Source organism: Miscanthus floridulus, chromosome 3 (assembly GCF_019320115.1).
Source record: "Miscanthus floridulus cultivar M001 chromosome 3, ASM1932011v1, whole genome shotgun sequence".
In the NCBI taxonomy this organism is placed as follows: Eukaryota; Viridiplantae; Streptophyta; class Magnoliopsida; order Poales; family Poaceae; genus Miscanthus; species Miscanthus floridulus.
This window is the reverse complement of record NC_089582.1, coordinates 95775534-95797516: the sequence shown is the minus strand read 5'-3', so window position 1 is coordinate 95797516 and position 21983 is coordinate 95775534. Positions and strand designations below refer to the sequence as shown.

General features: G+C 45.3%; 3 pseudogenes; 1 reads left to right on the top strand and 2 right to left on the bottom strand.

Moving 5' to 3' along the window:
• Positions 1-1299: 1299 nt before the first annotated feature.
• On the bottom strand, positions 1300-2482 carry LOC136541930 (uncharacterized; annotated as a pseudogene).
• Positions 2483-13269: 10787 nt separating this feature from the next.
• Positions 13270-17918, top strand: LOC136544083 (wall-associated receptor kinase 5-like; annotated as a pseudogene).
• LOC136542903 (ABC transporter G family member 5-like) lies at positions 14426-15781 on the bottom strand (annotated as a pseudogene).
• Positions 17919-21983: the final 4065 nt, after the last annotated feature.

The window sequence follows — 21983 nt, the reverse complement described above, 5'->3', positions numbered from 1 at the left end:
TAGAAGACACAATTATTGAATAAATCTCCAAGCCACAAATCGTCTATGTGACCAACCAATAAGCTGTGTGCTCTGGTGGAATGCATGGGCATATTTACTAGTAAATAGCTAAATTCAAAATTAAAATTTTTAAAAATACTTTATTTGATTTTATATGTATTACTATAACTAGAATTAAAAAATAATAATCTCTTTGACTCTCCAGGAGTAAAAATTGGGGAATTTGGTGTTTTTTCCCTACTCCAAAGCTCAGTGGTGATTTTGCCCCTTCTTTTTTAATTTTGTGATTTTACCCTCGCTTTTGTTAAACGAAGCAGCCGTTTGCCCCTACTTGTAGCACCGTTTGGACTCGTGGGATTAAATGGCAAAAAAAGAAAAAAAAAGAAAAGGAACGTAGGCAAGAAAGACAAATATACCCCTGAAGTCTCATTATTCCTCAATGGTTCAAACTGGCGCATGGGAGGAGGAAAACGCGTCGCACTACCAGGCTAAGGAGAATTCCTGACGGCTGAGTACCGCCAGGAATGAGCCAAATACTGTTAGGAATAAGTTTCTCGTCGCCCAGCCGATAGGAACACGACGTTAGGAACGTCTCGACAGGAAAAACCCACAATTCCTGACGGTCAGCCGTCAGGAAAGTTTTCCTCTCGGTAAATTCCTGACGGTTCTAAGTTGATCGGTCAAAGATATTCGCTGTCAGTTCATCCGATAGGAACTCCCGTCAGGAATTCAAGACCGACAGGAATTCACGACCGATAGGAATTTACGTTGGATTCCTGTCGTACAGCCGTCAGGGAAAAACGACCGCCGACAGGGACTCAATGTTTATTCCAATCGAAAAACCGTTAGGAAAGAACCACCAACAGAATTTCTTAATTATTTCCTGTCGCCATACCGTCAAGAATTAGCTACTTAGTTTCTACACATGCATTAGACATTATAGAGATAAATTTAATAGCCCATTGCATTGCTAACTTACTGCATTAGTCATCACAAAGATGAATTTAATAGCATATTTTATTGCAGACTTGTTCACAAGTTCAACAAATACAATACACTGCAGACTTGTTCACAATTTTAGGTTCATACTAGTTGATTCAACTACACAACAAGTTCAGCTCCTACATATATAGAGTTCAAAGGTGCATGCCACCTACACAACAAGTCTATCTCCCACATACATAGGGGTCAGAAGCACATATATAGAGTTCAAAGCAGCAGTCAGTCACTGCACAAAAGCTTCACAAAAGCTGTAGTCAAGTGTCACTGCACAAAAGAGACCTTCATTAACTCTTCATCTCATTCCATGTTAGTGTTGCCTTCATTGTCTTCGATGCCATTGGTCTCATGACAACCAGGCATGACATTCCCAGCATGGGATGACTCAGTACCCTGCAAGAAGATGAACTTACAATGGTGAGTGATTCTAACACTAAAGATAGCACATCACAACTCAAGGCCTTAAGGAGATGGAATTTAAATAGCCTAAAATAATTTGGCTATCTATTTGAACAATTATAAGACCACAAATCTGCTCAAATAAGAAAATTGCATGCAGCAAATGGACACATTTGCATCATGTATACAAGAGCTAGCCAGAAACTCATTTGCTGCAAATTAATAGATGTAACAAGACGTATCAAACTAGCAGATCACACCACATGAAGACATACAACAGCAAGCTGGAAACTCATTAGCAGCAAACAACAATACTAGATGTTGGTGTTCCTGATTTTGGCCTTTAAACAGTTGAGTACTATGATTGGTAAGGTCATAGTTGCATCATGTATACAAAAAAATATCGAACAAATGCATGGTAAGGTGTGGACCTGCTCAATTGGTAGCATAGAAGCATTTGCATTGGCTGCCTACAAAATGTCTCCAATTTCTACTGGTACTTCCATGTTCATCTTGTCATATAGAAACTAAAACACATGACGATTAGATAACATTTTCAACCAAGTGTTTAAGTCCATACAATATATCTCAAATTCAATAAAATACCTTCATATGTTTTCTTAGGATAAGTCCAATGTGAGAGTCTCTCAGAGAGTTCTGCTCCAATTGTGCATTCCTTCTCACAAGATATTGATAAGACCTTGAATTGGCTTGACTTGTTGTATCTGTCCTCCTAGCAATTCCTTTCATGTGACTTTTCCTTATAGCAACATTTGCTATTGGCACATGGCCATGAGCTAAGCCATGCCCACTACTTTTGTACAGCACACCAGGATCAAGCTGTGCTTCACTCTCACGCTACTCAAAATCATCTAGGTGCTCGGCCTCAAGAGCTATAAAGTAATCATCCTAATGAAAAAGGCAATCAATTTACCATTCATGTCATGGTACAAGACATTTGATACTTAAAAATATTTGCAGAACTTACAACATGTTGTTGGGCCTTTTGGCTTGGAATTGGACCACTCTTTTCATTGCTATAACAATTTTTGACACCCGACTTCATGGAGCAAAAAGTATTCATGTCAGTGCCAACTTCTAGGCCATAAGTCTTTGCCTACATTACAAAGATCTAATTAGAAAATTGTATAACACAGCAGCGACACATCAACATGCAGAAATCAGCTCAGCATAAGAACTTACCAAATATTGCTTGGTTTGACCATATGGTCGAGGCCCACCCCTATTTTGAGAAAAATCTGGCCGGTCCCGTGACTCTTGAGCAAGGCGGCACTTCTTTAAATATTCTGGTGAGCACCAATGCGGGATAGGGGAAGGTAACACCGTGCAGAGCCGCAGACGGTCTCGCAGGACGTGGGTCTCGGGCCGCCCTAGGTGAGTGGCGGTGGCCAGAGGGAGGAGGGATTGGGCCTTAGGGTTTTGGGGTTTTCTTTTATATGATATTGCAACCCTTTGGGTGGACCCACAAAACTACGCTGGATTTCTTGGCGCCAAGCATCGCTCAGGGCGTGAGAAGATGGCGGGAGGGTAGGGTGTTTTTTGCTCTTTTGGATGCCGGAACGATTCCTGTCGGTTTCTTTTAACCATCAGGAACAAGAACGCTTTCTTGACGGTCACATCTAATTCATAAGGGTTTTATAAATTTGATAAGAATTCTACCGATGTTTCCTATCGATTTTTCAAGACCGACAGGAGTTCTCTTTATTCCTGTCGGTTTTATCAAAGCCGTCACGAATTTTAGTGGCTGTTAGGAATTATCACCAGCCTGGTAGTGTTGGGCACCATCGTGACCTAGGGTTTGGGCGGGCGACGTGGCTCCCATCAGTGAGCTCTTCCCGGCAGCGGCACTACCCCTCCCACCTCCATGCGTCAGGCACCATCTTGACCTAGGGTTTGGGTGGGTGACATGGCTCCCGGTGGTGAGCTCTTCCCAGCGGCGGCGCTACCCCTCCCCATCGCTGTTCCCCTCCCCCCGGTCATACCCCAGGCTAGGAGGAGTCCATCGCCGACCGTTCCCACTGCTCACGCCCATGGCGTGCGTGGCGAGGGGCCTTGCCCTCCACCCCAACCTCTCCCCATGGGTCGGCCTCCACCTCCTCCTCTCCCCACGGCACATGCCTTGATTTGGCCAGGCTTCAATGCACTAGAGAACTAGAAAAGGTTGGCACGGCTTAGCCGCGCCCTCCTTTGAATTCACTAGCTTACCATGTGTTTACAATTACTGCAAAAAGGTTTAGCAGTTGAGCTACGAGATTAGAGTTATTATGATGATTTTAAAGTTGAACTAAGTTATCGTTAGCAGAGAATAATACAAATAGCATCTTGAACACTACAGAGACCATGGTTACATTATAGCAATTTAGTTTTTTGAGTCTCCTGATGCGACCTGATCACATTAGTGATGGTAAGTGTAATGACATTGCTCTCACTAAATTGTGCAACTTCATAGCTGTATGTCAACTCTACAATAGTTATGTTGTCCTAGCATAGCCCAACATCCTTCCACTCCCAAATAACTGTAGGTAGAGCTTCATTTCAAGAGTTTGCATGGCAACAAAGAATACATCCTGATGTATGAGAATGGCTAAACGGAACTGCTGTAATGATACAATGAAGAAATATTTAGCATATCTAACTTTACTGACATAGTTTTGTTCTTTTTCATATAAAGTGCAAGTCCTTCAGGAAGGGGAAGGGGAAGAGAAAGGAGGAGAAGAGAAGGAACTTCTGGGAGGCTTGCTACTTTGTTAGGTTTCAATGCTTGATATGTAGCTCACTACTAGTTGCCTAAGGAACTCCTACTTTGTTTGGCATGTCATTTAGATCGACCTATATGTTGGATTGTTGGTGTTTGACATGTCCCTGCATGTTGGCATCTAATATTGCATGTTATATGGACCTGGATTGTTACCATTAATGCAATATGTGTGATATTAAATTCTGTTTATATGGATTGTTAGTTGAAACGCTGTCGAATTTTTCTAAAAAGAACTATATCGAAACTGTCAACTTGTTGATCTGAAAATAGGGGTAAAACCCCTAATATCAAAATAAAACAGGAGTCAAAACACATGGGCAAAGTTGTCCTTTTGTCTAAAAGTTAACACCGTTAGAGAGACTTCACAGATCAGGGGTAAATTCTCCGTTCGTTTTGAAATCGTAGGGGGTAAAATCACAAAGTTAAAAAAACGAGGGCAAAATCACCATTTCGCTTAAAAACAGGGGTAGAAATGCTTAAGCCCCTAAAACTGCTATACTACATTTCTTGTATAAATCAAGATGTAACATTTTGTATCAAACATATAGGGAAAGGTTAAATAAATAATCCAATACAAATACTACAAGTACAGAAAATAGTAATATTGAACTCATTCATCATTACAACTAGATTTTTCGTGGTGATAAAAAAACAATGAAACTACAGTGACCTTGTACGCGGGGTGAATAATTACACACATGCACAAGAGTTATGAAAACCAGACATTAATTTTTTCGTGGTGATATATAACCATCTAATGACTTCTGATCTTTGTGGCACACCTTCCTTGTTACACTTTATGCCATACAATCTCAATATGTTGTCTCACCATAGTCCTTACCTGGTCGAGTCATCGATTTTTTCTTGTCTTCTAGCCAAAAAATCTTCGATTCACTATATTGATATCGATGGAGCAACAACCAAATAGAACAAACTATAGAATATACTATGTCAACTCCACTATCATGGCATAAATCTGACGGATTTCATGGTGATGGCCTAGGGATCCGAGGAATAGATTTTGACAGACAAAATATTATAAAATCACAAAAACCATATTATATTTTGATACTTCATGTGCAGTTAATATACGGTAATGCTCCACCACGGACGTCCGTCCGCATCCAAACGCCAGACGCTATGGGGCCTCACGTTGTCTACGTATTGTACCCACCGCACAAATATCAGATACAACCGTCAGGTACTTAGGTGGCTACTTAGACTTATCCTCTCTGGTTCCATCTTGCCTCTCTCTCTCCTCCATCTCTCAATTCAAAGCAACAGGGGAGAGGAAGGATGTCATGGAGCTTGTGCATCTCCTCCTTGTCTCGAACTCACGCAGCCACCCACCCCATGCGTCATGGCTGCACCCCACCTGCCCTCTGTGCGCTGCCGGCAAGCTCCGTGCCACCGCTCAGCACCACACGCGTTACCACCAGAGAGCCCCGTGTTGCCGGCAAGCTCCATGCCACCGACATCTACGCGTCAAAGCTAAGATCTGCGTGCACTATCACAGGCAAGCCACATGTTGCCAACGAGCTCTGTGCCGCCGATGAGCTTCGCGCTGGCGACCTCTATGGCATCAAGTTTCTTGCCGGCGTCGAGCTCCGTGTCGATGAGCCTTGATTCGCCCATGCATCAAGAAGATGTTGCGCTGAAAGCTCATGTTGCAAGCGTATGTGTCAAGTGTTTCATATTCATGTTGCAAGTGTTTCATGTGGATGTTGCATATGTTGCCATGGCTATACATGTATGTTACAAGTGTATTATTCCAAATGTTTCAACAGTTTCATACGTATGTTGCAAGTGTTTTTTCTACGTGTTACATATGTTTCACACATATGTTACAAGTGTTTGATCCGGATATTGCATATGTTTCACATATATGTTACAAGTGTTTCATCTGGATATTGCATATGTTTTGCAATGGCTACACACATGTTCTCCTTCAACTGTTTTGGATGTATGCTGCAAGTGTTTCATCTAAATATTGTAAAAGTAGATCTGGTATTGCACATGTTGTAGTGGGATCCATCTGCACAGCCGCCGATCGCAGCTGCTGGGCTTGCCTGCATGCGTGTGGGTGTGGAGGGGGCGCATTCGAGCGACATGTGTGGGAAACGGTGCGAACACAGATCGAGATGCGCCCCGCGTGGGCGCGCATAGGTGTGGAAATGGAGCAGCGTGACCCCCACATGAAGCAAGCGCAAGCATGCAGGCGGGTGCAACAGCATGCCTACGTGGGGTTGTGGGCAGCTGCAACAGGCATGGGCGTCCAAACATAAGGCCTGTCCGGACGTCGAGGCGCTAGCCTGACAAATTAATCTATCTTTCCCCGATGTGCACACTTTTTTTGATGGAAGCCACCTGACGCTCTTTATTGATTTTTGAATAAGGTTACATCATTCACCAGGGCTTCAAGAATGAAGTTAGGGGGTTCATCGACCCAAATACAAGCATGCTTTGACTAAACACCTAAACTAGCCAGATTATGCGCTACTCTATTAATTCTCTATTACAATGCTCAATAGAAATTGAAGAAAAATCCTGCCAACGCATATTACATTCATCATATATTGGCACACCAGCTGTTGCTGAGAATCCACCTTGCTTCATTGTTTCTACCACCTCCAAACAGTCCGACTGGATGATGATACGGCTACATCCTATATGTTGGGCTAGAAGCAACCCCTCTCTGAGAGCGTGAACCTCGGTTGTTGGAGCATCCACCACGTGCTCAATGTAATTATATAAGCTGCTACTATAAACGCGCCATTTGCATCTCTCAAGACCCCTTGTACCTCCTTCACCTCTTTCAGGTTTGTAGCTTGCATCAATATTCAGTAACAAAATTCCTTCTGGAGGTTTTTTCGAATCCTTGGCACGCTTCACAGTCTTCTTCAAAGCTCTTTGATAATTTGTTGTGAAGGTAGCAATGGATAAAGCAGCTCTCACTTGGGATTGGATGACTTCACCATGCACTAACTTTCGTCTCTCCCACCATATGAACCAACACCCTATTAAGATCAATTCGGCCAAGCCCAAATGATTTAGAAAATCAAGAGGTCTCGATCCGTTGATCAGTTCAGCCACAACAATAGAGCCCGACTGGTTCACTGCTACCTCATTCTCAATCTCCTGCCACACTCCAATCGTCTGCCAAATTTCATGTGCACGCTTACACATGAACAAAAGGTGCTTGATATCCTCACAAGCTTCATTACAGGCTGGGCATGTCCTAGAATTTACGATATGCCTGTTCGCAAGGATGCCTCTACATGGCACCAACCCATGCAGCACTTGCCAACCAAAGATTTTTATCTTAGCCGAGAGATTAAGCTTCCACAAATTCGCCCAAACCTCCTCTTCTCTGACTACACTAGCTTGATAGTGGTAAGTTGAATGAACAAAGAAACCATTCCTATTGTAGTGTCACGCTACTACATCCTCCGTACCTGACCTGAGCAGGATTTGTAGGATTCAGTGGATATCCACATGCCAGAATAGGTCATTTAATAATTCTTCATCCCATGCCTTAGTCACTGCATTAATAAGCTCCACTAATGTAACCAGATTGTTGCCATAACGTGTGTTGACGGTAGTTAACAACCATCATAAACCGTCAATATAACTTGAATAAATGCATGAATATGATCACCAACATAGGTTTAGGGGTTTAAACTAATAAATTCCATTAGTTTTGGTGAATCTGTGTTTTCAGCAGGGTTTATCCAGAAAACCGTCAAGGTGGAACCAAATGTCAGAATTAATCGCACTTATCTGCGATGAAACCTGCACCAGAAGACTCTAGAAGACACCAAAAGGCAAACCACCGAAGCAGGCCGGCCCCACCTATAGTCTGGCTAGCCTAGGGGGCCCACATGTCAGCCTCACTTTGTGACATCGGTTCTCCACTGCCTTAAGAATTGCATGTACGCCGTTCTTTTAAGTCAGTTTGATCCGAGGGCTCAGGATTGATTGTTCCACCGAAATATACCAGCCCTTACCACCCCAGGAGAGATTCCTCATTCATTCAAGAGATAAAACCCTAATCAGAAGAGAAGAACCTCAAAGCTCCACCATATTTAGGGCATAGCTCGTTAGGTTAGATTTAGAGGGAGGCAAGCTTCGCTTGGATTCCTGATCTTGTCAAGAGCGTGGCTTGGTATAGCTCCTTGTATCCTCTCTTGTATCTTTCATATTCTATATGTTTGCTACATTTGTGATGACATTATTCTTAATATTATTCATGTTCCTAGTTATCATGTTCATAGCTTACTTTGATTATATGCTTAGTATAGCTAGATTGTCTTTATGTTAAGCATAAGTTCGTATAGCGATCGCTCTAAAGTACATGGGGTGAGTGGTCGACATTGTATAAGCGTGGTGCTTATACGTTGTTTACCTATGGATACACCCTATATTCTGGGCCATATGGTAGATCACGAGTGTGACACTCTCGTTGAGTCCTTTGTAGTCCACTCCCCGAATATAGGTCAAGTAGGATCTAGTTACAAAGGAAGTCATGCTCTATTCCTGATCTTCCTTAGTAATATGGCATAATTATGAAAGAAACTGGTGTTACGGTCGCCACTTCTCAGCCAGTTTGCTTTTGCTCGCTGGGTCTAATAAATTTCCTCCTGCTCTAACATAAGTTCCAAGCGAACCATGATTTCTTTTTGGGAAGCCATGTTTGCTTCAGTCACCAGCCCCCTCCGCAATCTCTCCAGGTCCCTTTTAAGATCATACATACATTTCACTAGATTTTTTAGAACTTCTTTATCCCATTTGTGCAAATCTTCATGAACCTCCCTCACCTTTATCTCTGAATGATGTCCCCTCGCCTCTAGCTGAGGCTCTAGCCCATGCTGCTCTTATCATTTCCTCAATGGTATCTTCTTGTAGCCATCGAGCTTCAAACCATTTCTTTCTATCCCTTCCTCCATGACGATCAGCAAGATAAGACAAGTCCATCATAATTGGCCAGTGATCAGACCGTGTCATCTCGCTGTTAATTAAGGTTGCAAAGGGTGTAGGTCTGACCATAGGGAGTTTGTAACAGCCCTATTCAGTCATTCCCGAATATTTCCTCTACGCCAAGTGAAGAGGTCACCAATGTACCCCCTATCTACTAGCTCACAATCTGACAACACATCATGGAACGCTTGTAGCTATCATTGGGTTCTTGGCCTCCCTCCCTCCTTCTCTGTCGATGAAATCTGGTCGACAGTCTATCGAGGGGTATGCCCATAGTAGTAGATGAATCGGTGGAGGTATGCATAATAGGAGCCGGATGGCAACACAAGCGCAGAGACAAGCGATTTAGACATGTTTAGGCCATCTGATCGACGTAATACCCTACGTCCTGTGTCTTCGGTGGATTGTATTGAATATCAGATTCGATATATCTCATCTAGGGGACCCCTGCCTCTCCATATATACTCTGGAGGGGTAGGGTTACAAGGAAAATATCCTATTTGGTATTATATAATAAATCACATCTTCTTGTAGCCTTGTGGTGCATGCCTTGATCTTATGGGCTGGGCTACCTTTGATGGTGCGGCCCATGTCTTGTCTTATGGGTATCAGGGGGAATATCCCCCACAACACAGTCTTGAACAAGTCCGAGCAGTTTGATGTGAAGCCGACCAGTTTAACTGGTGATCCGAGCGATGGAAGTCGAAGCCGACCAGTTTAACTGGTTAGGAGACCTCGGACTTAGCCAAGTAAGGCTCACCAAAAGGATATAAGGGGCTCAAGATTAATTTTAAAAATTATTCACCTCAGATGAAGTGTAGCCACTTAGACTCTGTTTGCGAGGTCAGATGTTATCATCCGTGACTAAGTCAATAAGGAGGGTAAATCAGGAAATAAGTAATGCATTTACCATCAGGTGAAGTGTAGCCACTTAGTCCCCGAGCACTGGAAGATGAAGAATGAATCTTGTAGCAGGCTCAAAGAAAATAAGTTTGAAAGCTTGCCGACATCATCTGACATGTGTGTATCAAGACCCAAACGTGCTGCCCAAGATCAGCACCCTGATCCAAATAGCATGGAGCAACTTGATAGCACACCTATGAGACGTAGCGAGATCCGACCGCCAAGGGAGTCCCCAGCTTAGCCGATGACTCTTGCACAAAAAATCCGAACGCTGAGTCCCTAGCTTAGCTGGTGACAAAGCGATGAACAATCCAAACATCGAGGAGCTCCTAGCTTAGCTGGCGATGAAGCGATGAACAATCCAAACTTCGAGGAGTCCCCAGCTTAGCTGGTGAGCCCCCAACATAGCTGACGATGAAGCGACGGACAACCCGACCAGTTGGTTGGCGAAGAATCAAGCACCGAGCAACCTAACGAACTGGTCGGCAATGAAGTGAGCACCAAGTAGAAGTGAGCGCCGAACAATCCAACAGCTGGTTGGCGATGAAGGTCATGAACCTAATGGTCCGACCAGTTGATCGGCGAAGAAAATAGCGGCGGAGCTTGCCGGAGACATGGACCTTAGGTGAAGTGTACACACTTAGGCTTCGTTGGCGAAGTCATATGTTCATCATCCATGACTTAGTCAAAGAGGATGTTAGTATTGATACATGCGCCACAAGGTGCAATGTATACATTGTAGTCCCTGAGCCTGACAGTAGGTGAAGAAGACACCAAGTGTCAGGATCAAAGAATTTCAACGATCGCTTAGTTAAAACAACCAATTCCCAGCTTAGCCGAGCACATAGCTAGTCCCCAGCTTAGCTGAAAAACCAGTAAGAAGAAAAAACAGTACATTCACCGTAAGGTAAAATATACACACTTAGTCCCCGAGCCTGCTGTAAGATAGAGAAACATCTTGTAGCAGGATCAAAGAATTAAGTGTAAAGGATGAAGTCCCCGTACTTAGCACTAGGCATATGGAGGAAAACTTGATAATATCGAGCAGTAAAACGTGGAGAAAACGGAAAGTGCTTAGCACTAGATTGCTATGATAGATATACTTATCAAAGCCCCTGACGTGCTGCCCAGGATCAGCACCCTAATCTGGACACATGGAACACCTTGATATCACACATAACATGCAGCATTGGCAAAATGTAGTAAGCCAACAGGCGAATCCACAGACGATGTCCCCAGCTTAGCTGGAGAGCCCCCAGTGTAACTGATGATGAAGCGACAGACAATCCGATCAGGTGACAAAGAATCAAGTACCGAGCAGCCCAACCAACTGATCGACAGCGAAGTGAGCGCCGAGTAGAAGTGAACGCCGAACAAAATTTCATTGAAATCCCCCATCACCAACCAGGGGATACTCCCATCTCCACGGATGGAACGAAGATCATCCCAAGTGACACTCTTTTGACTCCACTCCGGCTCACCATACAGCCCTGTAAATCTCCAATTGGGTTCACCATTATCAATGACAACATTGATAAAATTCTTAGAGATGCCTTGCTCATCAAGAAACCACCACTCCGACCATCACTCTCATGAACGAGCATATGATCAAAGCCTGCCCTCCGTCGCACTTATTCTGCCTTAGCTGTATCCAGATGTGTCTCAGACAGTAAACACACATCCGGGTTTCTTCGCCTCCGGACCTCCAGAAGCGAGCGAACTGCCCTGGTTGAGTTCAACAAACGATAGTTCCAAGCTACGAGTTTCATTGCTCTCAGCGACCCTCCTCGAGGGAGGACACCGTTAAAGAAAGTTGTTTCGCCACCCCCCTCCATTCCCTCCTTCCTTTGCCTCTTCTTCTCCTGCACCTTCTCTGAGCTTCCACCCCAGCTGCATCCGACGTACCTACAAGCATGAGATTTTTATTCTGCTCCGCATAGTCCATGTCTTCCCTATCATCGTTAGTAGGGCCTGGCCCTCTACCTCTTCCCCTACCTCGGCTCCCAAAACCTCCTCTAGAGCCACTCCCACGACCAGCCCCTCTTCCCAAATTATTACTCCCAAACTTCACCAACAGCCAATCCCCCCCACTAACAATTATTGATCTCATGCACACCATCGCCGCACTCTGTCAGTTCATGGCCCATCAGACCACACACAAAGCAAAACACAGGGAGCTTCTCATATTGCACCAAATACCTCTTACTTTCCTTGATCGTAATAGGAACTACCCTCACCAGCGGCTTCTCCAAGTCGAGGAAAACCCGAGCCCGGAGATAAGAGGCCAGGTTTTTGCGCCCTTCATCCACAATCCCCGTGATCGGTGGTTCACCGACCTTCCTTGCCACCTTCTCCGCCAGCTCCTTCTTCTTCATCAAGCCCTCTGGAATCCCCTGGATACGAGCCCAAACCGGAATTTTATTGAGCTTGTAGCCCTTCACATTCGAGAAGCCATCGTATTCCTCCAAAACCATAGGTGCTCCACGGGAAAGCCACGGACCTCCATCCATGATCCTTGTCCAATCCCCCAGACACTGGAGTGGTACGAGGAACAAATTCTCCCCCAACACCTTGAAAGTAACCATGAGAAGTTCGCGAGCAGCACAACAAACATAGGAGGTACATGTTTAGTACCAAGCCAGCAAAGATGCCTCTCCATTTCCAGGAAACATATGTGTTATCATGAGGATTAGGACCACAAAAATTCGAGAATTGGTCACGTGGAGACTAAGACTAGGTACTGACCGGAAATTGCATGGCCCCGGATCGGACTACCCTAGGCGGGCTCTTCCAATCACAGGGACCTCATAGATGACAACGATTTCTTCGTGATGAAACTAAGGTCACTGAGTACATATACCAAGCGACAATTGCAGGGTCCCATTCTCCGTACGTCGTCGTCGTATGACTTAGTCAAAGATTGAAAAGGACTTGACGTTTCCATTAGATGCACAGGTAGACACTGACTGCCCACGAGCATGTACGAGCAGATGCAGGCCCATGCAGCCATGCACACACCGTACGACGTGTGTACACCCCGCACACGCGGCACCGCCCGGCCTACCTCTCCCGTCTAAACGTGTACAGCCCTTGATGCCGGATTGCCGGTCACATGTTACACATGTCTTCCATGATGGATAGGATCATATACTATATATATAATTCACAACATGCACCCAGCGGATCCATCGAACAAACTGATACAACAGTCACATTCCTCAGTGCGTGTTGCTGCTCGCTGCTAGTGGCAATGGACGCCGCCGTTCATCTTGATGCGGCAGTGCTAGTCTATCTGCTCCTAATATTACTTGCTCCCACGGCTGCGTCGTCGCTCGCCGGTTGTCCCAAGAAATGTGGCAACATTACCTTCGACTACCCTTTTGGCATTGGTGCCGGGTGCTTCAAGGATCCCTGCTTTGAGCTCACCTGCGAGCAGCAGCCCTCAAGGCTGTTCCTTAGGTGGTGGGGTGTTGATGAGGGTCAACCATCATGCACCCATGCCTTGGACGATATTCATGCACGTTTAAGCAACCACAGCTACACCAGTGAGGTATTCTTCCCTCATTCGTCTCGCTGTGATGATGGTTATGTTGGCCATCCGCATGTACCCGATGGTTTCAAACGTGATTCATCCCAAGGTAAATATATTTAACTGTTGTCGTTGCTTTTTAATTCAATTAATAATGGTCATTAAAGTTTTAAATTTTCACATATGACAACAGGGTACAATCCGGTTCCACAAAAGGTGAACTGCCGCCGGAAATGTGGAAACATCGATGTCCCATTTCCATTTGGCCTGGAACCAGGATGCTCTGCACGGCGTCAGTTTCAACTCCGCTGCACCACGTCCTCCACCCTTGTGTTTGACATGAATCACTACCTGTCCCATATAAATATTACAGACGGGTTTGTGCACATCAAACCCCTAAAATGCTACGTTTCTTTACTAGCTGGCCGTAAGGATGGTCTCTTCTTCAGTACAAAGAGCTCTGACCTTGCTCTTAATTGGGTTGTCGCCAATCTTACTTGCCAAGAGGCACAGAGAAATGCGTCGACCTATGCATGTGTTAGTGATAACAGTTCATGCTTGAGCGTCAACGAAACTGGTGCTGACAAGAGCCACCGTCATATTGGCTATCGATGCAAGTGCATGAATGGCTACTACGGAAATCCATAGGGGCAATTATGTATTTGGCACTGCAACAAATCAGTCTTCTTTATTTAGCACTAAAATTTTTGAACTTTCTTATTTGACATCGAGTTAAAATTTTCTTCTGTAAATGGCACTACCGTCCATTTAGTGCGTCCATCCGTTAGTTGACTGCGTTGACCCTGTCATGTTTCTTTCGGAAGTACCAAAATGCCCGTCTATACTCGCTCGTGGCCGGCGGCTCGTCTCCTGCCCAGGAGCTCGCGGAGGCGCGGCCACCTGCACTCTTCCCCGAGCCCCTCGCGCCGCAGCACCTCGTCCCCAGTCGCCACACACTGGCCCAGCGCCCGCACCACGCACCTCCCGCCGCCGGCGAACTCATTCACCAGTAGCGCCTCGAACGGCCACTTGAACAGCAATAGGTAGTGCATGAACACCCAGCACGCCGGCATCGCCGACCGCGCGATGAAGTAGCCCGAGAAGAGGAAGAAGGAGCCCATCACTCCCTGGATCGCCGCGTTCCCCACCACGAAGTCCGGCGCCGCCGCCACGAAGCACACCACCACCGAGTTCGCCGTGTATGGGATCAGCCATATCACCAGCAGGAAGTAGCCGAACGCCGTTGCCGTGCGACGGAGACCCGACAGCCAGTACACGGGCGCCGCGAACATGACGGCCAGCGCCAGCTGGAAGGGCAGGAACACCACTGCGTTGGCCACCGCGTACGACGACACCCGGTACGCCCCCGATGACGTCTCCTTGGCCAGGATGTCGCGCTCCTGCAGGAAGATGGGCAGCGCCTCCGTGGTGGACGACAGGAGGAAGGTGAGCAGGAAGGCGAAGAGGCCCACGCGCTCCGCCACCTTGTCCTCGCCGAGGTCGTAGAAGATGGAGCCCAGCGCAAGCCCCGCCACCAGCATGCACACGGTGCGGCACGCGAAGACCTGCCGCGTCCGCGCCACGTTCTTGAAGAAGCGCTAGGACAGCACCGCGACCTCACGCGCCCGCGAGTTGGCGTACCGGCGCACACTGAAGAGCAGCGTCTCGCGCACGGTGAGCAGCGGGAAGAGTACGTTCTATTGGGTGACGTAGCCAGAGACGCGGCGGAGGTCGGCGCTGTGGGCGGCGGCGCCGTCGAGGTGGAGGAGGTCGTGCTGCGGGGACGGGGAGAGGCGGCCAGCGAGGATCTCGAGCAGGGTGGACTTGCGGGCGCCGCTGGGGCCAACGATGGCGAACAGCTCGCCGGGGCGCGCGCGGCAGGAGACGTCCCTGAGCACATGGCGGACGGTGTGGTGGTGGTGGTGGTCCTGGTGGTCTTGGTGGTCTTGGACATGGACGTCGTCGTCTGACCTGCTCCAGACCTTGAGAGGAGGGTGTGGTCGGCTGGAGACAGTGATGCGGTAGTTGATGCCGCTGGCTTGGATCTCGCAGCCGCCGGCGCAGGAATTCTTCGGCAGTGCTCGCTGCTGCGGATGATGACGGTATGTAATACGGTGGTTTGTCTTCCTGGATCCTTAATTGGCGCTGATGACGAGCTAGGCGGCGGCTGCCTTACTTTAAACTGGGCGTGGCATGGCTTGCGCTCGGTTTGTGCATGCGTCTCAGCTAGAGAAGCTAGCAATGGCGGGTGGTGAGCTTGGAGACTGGAGAGTGAGCGTGTGGTGTGGCTCCCCAGCCGTGGAGTGGAAGGAAGGAGCTGAGCTGAGCTAGGACACTACTGGCACGTACGAGCGCGTGCTACTCCTATATCTGTACCTACTATTACTAATTTGAAATTTATTAATTATTTATTTGCAGTCTTCAATTATCAAAAATTCATATTTTAGTTCAAAGTATATTTATGATATTTATGATTTTCTTATTTGACAACCTTTCTATTTATTTTTTTCCCTATTTAGCACCATTGATTTTTGCTACAATCAAGGGCATTTATGTCATTTTGCTAACCACTTGACACCGTTACTGGTCTAAATGGACGGCAGTGCCATTTACGAAAGAAAATTTCAACTCGATGCTAGATAAGGAAGTTCAAATTTTCTAATGCCAAATATGAAAGACCGATTTGTTTTAGTGCCAAATACATAATTCTCTCAAATCCATATGAGCAAAATGGGTGCCAAGGTTAATTCGATTCTCATTTACACATGCACGTTACTCAGCAGTCAGCACCGTTCGTGCATTATCATTTTATGGAATTCTCTAGCTCTCATCACACTTCAACGTGGTTGCAGATATCGACGAGTGCAAAGTCACACCGCAACTCTGCAAAGGAAGAATATGCAATAACACTATAGGAAGCTACATTTGCACCGAGTGCCCTGATAAAACAGAGTATGATACCAGAAAGATGCATTGTGTTCAGGTTAAAAGACGTATAAGTCCCCAGATGGGTGAGTCCTTACTCAATTATAAATTCTTTTATGGATGTGGAGAAACAAAAAAAAACTGAGTATATAATTTTCTCATGCAGGTGTTGCCATTGGGTTTGCCGTTAGTTTCGGAATTCTACTTATCGGCATCAGTTCAATTCTTCTCGTCCGTAGATGGCGAAGAGATGTCGAAAAGAAAGTGAGAAGGAAGTATTTCAGAGAGAACCAAGGCCTTCTGCTTGAACAGTTATTATCATCAGATGAAAATGCAACTAAAAAGACAAAGATATTCTCTTTGGAAGAACTAGAAAAGGCAACAAACAACTTTGATCCCACACGTATCCTTGGTGAAGGTGGACATGGAATGGTTTATAAAGGTATCTTATCTGATCAACGGGTCGTGGCTATAAAAAAGTCAACAACAATCAAACAAAGTGAGATTAATGAATTCATCAATGAGGTGGCCATTCTTTCATAGATAAACCATCGAAATATCGTGAAACTTTTTGGTTGCTGCCTTGAAACCAAGGTTCCGCTGCTAGTATATGACTTTGTTCCTAATGGTTCGTTATTCCAAATTCTTCATTCTAGCTCAAAACGTGCTTTTGCTTTGTCTTGGGATGATTGCTTAAGAATTGCTACCGAAGCTGCTGCGGCCGTTTGTTATCTTCACTCATCAGCTTCAGTAGCAATCTTTCATCGTGATGTCAAGTCATCTAACATACTCCTTGATGCAAACTACACCGCTAAAGTTTCTGACTTTGGAGCTTCTAGATTGATTCCTATCGATCAAACTCATATTTTTACACATGTACAAGGAACATTAGGTTACTTAGATCCAGAGTACTACCAAACTGGACAATTAAATGAAAAAAGTGACGTATACAGTTTTGGCGTTGTGATATTGGAGATGCTCCTAAGAAGGGAACCTATTTTTACAAATGAGTCAGGTTCAATGCAAAGTATATCCCATTACTTTCTTTCTGAGTTCAAGACAAGGCCAATCATAGAAATAGTTGCTGCTCAAGTTCATGAAGAAGCAGCCGAGGAAGAGATTACAAGTGTTGCCTCACTTGTAGAGATGTGTTTGAGGCTTAAAGGTGAGGAGAGACCTACTATGAAGGAAGTGGAGATGGTACTGCAGACCATAAAAACAAAAAGGTTGAAGTCATACAGGGTTCCACGCCTAACTATTAAAGATCCCCATCAGATGATATATTCAAGAGCTAGAGATATTATTGATCAGTCATTTCCTATAGTGGATCTCGGCATGTGCCGACCAAGTACAAGATGCTACAGCTTGGAGCAAGAGTTCATATCATCATCTGATATACCACGATAGATGTGCACCGTGCATGCGTGTGCAGGTGAACTCAACTCCACAATATAATGATATTGAACCAAAATATCCTAGTGAGGTGATTCACCCTTCTGTTGTAGGTGTCTCATGTTTGAGATATATATGTTATATGATATTGTATTTTTTCATGTAACCATCATATATAGCTTGAGCTCATGTATAAGCATTTTTCTCATGCCCGTGTTATGTATACCCTTGAGTCCAGTTTCATTCTTCCAGTTCCCCTCTTGCTATCCCCTTTATATTTTTCTTCAAAAACATGTATCTCTGTTATAGGTTGGCAATAGAACTCTAAACCTTGTAAGCATGCCAGAGTAAAGATGGTGCTTGAATTTGTGATTCATAGCATAAGTCAGATACAATTGCTTCTGTGATGTGTCAAAGTACAAGAAAAATGATTACCAAGCATATATTCATAGATTATAGATCAGAAATACTGTGTATAGAACTTTGGATTTGTACAACAATATTGTAGATACACTTTTATCATTGATGCCATCAAGTTTGTGATAAGATCTCCATTGGAGGTTAGACACAAACACTAAAGATCTACCACGTGACTTCCTTGACTTCTCCATCTGACTCAAGAACGCACTGACAACCGACTAATAGGTGATCACCTCGCAGATGCATTTGCAAGGTTGATCCGACCATTGCTCCAGTTTTGCAGGCATGATCAATCCCATGGAAGACAATGATGCCAATGTTCGATCTGACCACAGCTCTAGTTTCATGGCATGATCTATGGAGGATGATGATGCCAACTCAAGAATTGATCTGGATGGCTTGTTGGTATCTGAGCTCCTTGAAAGGTCTCCCTCTATAGCGATGGGGACTCAGACTCTAACACCGCAAGTGCCATCACCCATCTAGGGAGTGCATCATGGCCATGCCTGAACACAACAATGGCAATAATAGCTGGGGTGACCCTCCGACCCCTACCATAGAATCCATAAATGGCAATGCTGACAACATCGTAGAAACCCTCGAAGATGAACAAGACCGTCTCTAGGCTTAGTTACTTGCCATGGAAGCATAACACGATATGATAGGCATGGATTGTGATCAAAAGGGAAGTGATTGTTTTCCCCTGATCTCAAGAAGGGACACTAATCTCAATAGGATCACCTTCACCGAGTACCTTGGTGCCTATGCATGTCCCCGAATGCTGCCTGCAACGCATAGTCCACATTCTTCAGTGTCAATAGGCAGCCTTCCCATGGGTCTACCTAGGGCTTCATTTGTCCAACGTCCAGCTCACTCTCTTTAACTTCACAATGCTCATAGCAAAGATAGACCGAAGACTGGCCGACTGGTAGGCTGCACTACTTAACCACTAGGGTAGGCTTTATTTTATCAAATTAGACTTGGATGAGTTGGCCACTTACCTGATGCAGGCCATTCCGCTGCCTCTGGGTGTTCTAGCACACATGGACAATAAGCGCAGGGCCTTATTATGGTCTAGAACCAGCAAGACCACAGGGGCTAGCTACCTTGTAGCCTAGGAGAAAGCCCAATGACCAAAAGAAGAAGGCAGCCTTGGAGTGTGCAACTTTGTGACCCAGAACTCATGCCTACTCCTCAAGTTGCTCCATAGATTGCATGACTCGAGTTCATCTGCTTGGGTACGACAGCACATTTACTTGGCAATGAGTGATGGAGTGGTGGATGGCTATCACTGGGATGCCTTCAGAAGCCTACTGCTAGCCTACCATTGCATCATAAAGGTCTCCATTAGGGACAGAGCATCCACCTCCTTCTAGAGAGATGTCTGGTCCGAGGGTGAACCCCTCAAAAAATGGTTCCCAATCTTGTTCAGCCACTACACAATGAAAGAGGCAACAATCAAGGATGTTTGCGAAGGAGGACTCAATGGCATGCTAGTTCACTGTCTCTCCCTTCATGCCATCTAGGAGAAGGACATTATAGAATGCCTGATCGGTTCGATCTCCCTAATGCAACGACCATATGAGCGAACCTACAGCTTTGAAGAGGACGATTGCAAGTTGGACTCTACCAAGATATATCGAGCATCCACCATGTCAGGTGAGAGCAGTGAGATCATCAAGTTCATTTGGAAGAGCTATGCCTTGCCACAGGTAAAGTACTTTGGTTGGCTACTCCCCTAGGAGCGTATTCAATGCAAGACAAACTTGTTCTAGAAGGAGGTGGTCAACATCAACACTTGTGAGCTCTGTGATCAATCACCAGAATGTTGTGATCATCTCATGTTCCGCCGCCCAGTTGCTCGGTCGTTATAGATCCACCTTGGCTGGCAAGAAAGAATCATGCCGGTGACCACACAACTCTAGGACTTAGCCAAACCAGACAACGTCCCATGGAAATTATTCTCGAGAATGGTCTTGCTATGTTGTTGGCACATTGCAAACAAAGGAACAATGTCATCTTCCATCACTTGCCCCCTATCTATCTCGGCTGCTCACAGCTTGCAAATAGGACTATGCCTTTGGAGCTACCAGCTGTGATAGGAGGACCATTGGATAGATGATCACTGGTTTAATATGCTTGTAATGGCTTGAATCCCTATGATCCCCCTCAATTTGTAATTCATCGGGGAAACCCTCCCTAAAAACTATATAGGTGCTTGTCACCCCCATCCCCGGCTCGCTAGTATCTATGGTAAACCATTCAGGCGTGGGGCGCTCACCCCTCATGTGTTTTCTTCAAAAAAATCTGATTGGGTCTACTGTTTATGGGCCATAATTGTTTTGCGATAGTGAAGGTTTCTAGGCCACAACTAGGGCCTAGGCCCTAGAGGCCTTAGGCCTAGATTTGCCCCGACCAGCAAGGAATAGCATACGTTTGAGGCCACACATTACATGAATTCTGCAATAACGCTATAGAATGGTGAGACCGACCAGCAAGTCGGTCAGGCCAATCCGCAGCCTGTTCTTTGCCCGGTAGAGCCGTCGGAGAGGGCACAAAGAGGTTGCTCTAGGATCGACAAAGCCACTAGAACATTGTCAATGATCAAATCCCATTGAGAGAGACATGATAATCAACAATGGTTAGAGAAGTTAGGGTAAAAAGAGTAGTAGATATATATTTTGGAAAATGGAACATATCTAAAGGCTATTAATGTTAATGGTGATCAAATTAATGGCTAGATCTTTCTGATTATTGTGATATTTTTTCTATAATTTATCTTTTTTAGCACATCGGGTGAAATTTAATATGGAGGGTTTGTTTGGACCTCTAATAATTAGTTTTTTTTAATATCACCAGGGGGATTACTCCCCACTTGAATATATATTGATATAGCCCAAATCGGCTCTTTTTATGTTCTACAAATATTTAAGAGGGAAAAACAACAACAACATCAAGACGCCCCAGCACCAGGGCAAAAAATGGTAGAACCACAAATACAATAGCGAAATGCAAAGACTACCACACCAACTCACAAGACCTCTTCAATGATGCCTCCAGGGAGGTGAATGACACCAAAACGTAATCATCGTTTGCCAAGTAGGAGCTTGGCAAGGCTTTCGCCCAAGCCTTGTGTCGGGGGGTAACTGCATTGATCGGACCAATCTAGGATAAGCAACAGCAATAGGTTCTTTAGTGACGCCTTCATGAAGGAATTCCTCATCGCTGGCCTAGACTAATCTGAGCTAAGCTTTCGCCCAAAACCTTTGACCATGCTCGCAATGACCCACCAATGACGGAGGGAGGCGCGCATCGGCAAGAGTCCACGCTTGGACGGAGGGGGGTGCTGGCCACTGCCACATAGCAGAGCCTGTAGACAGTGAAAAGTGATAAGGTGCCGCCGACACACAAAGCAAGCCGAGGGAAACTGCATGGAGCAGATCCCGAGCTCTCCCTGAACTTTGATTAGTACCAACGTTTACAAGAGATCAGTCGTCTATTGTAGCCTTGTAAAGGTTGATACGAATCGATAACTAATCTATACCGCGATTTGTAAGAGATCAGTCATCTATTGCAGCCCTACAAATATCAATATAGATTGATAACTAACTTATACCATGACTTGCAAGAGATCAGTCGTCTATTGCAACCTTACAAGTA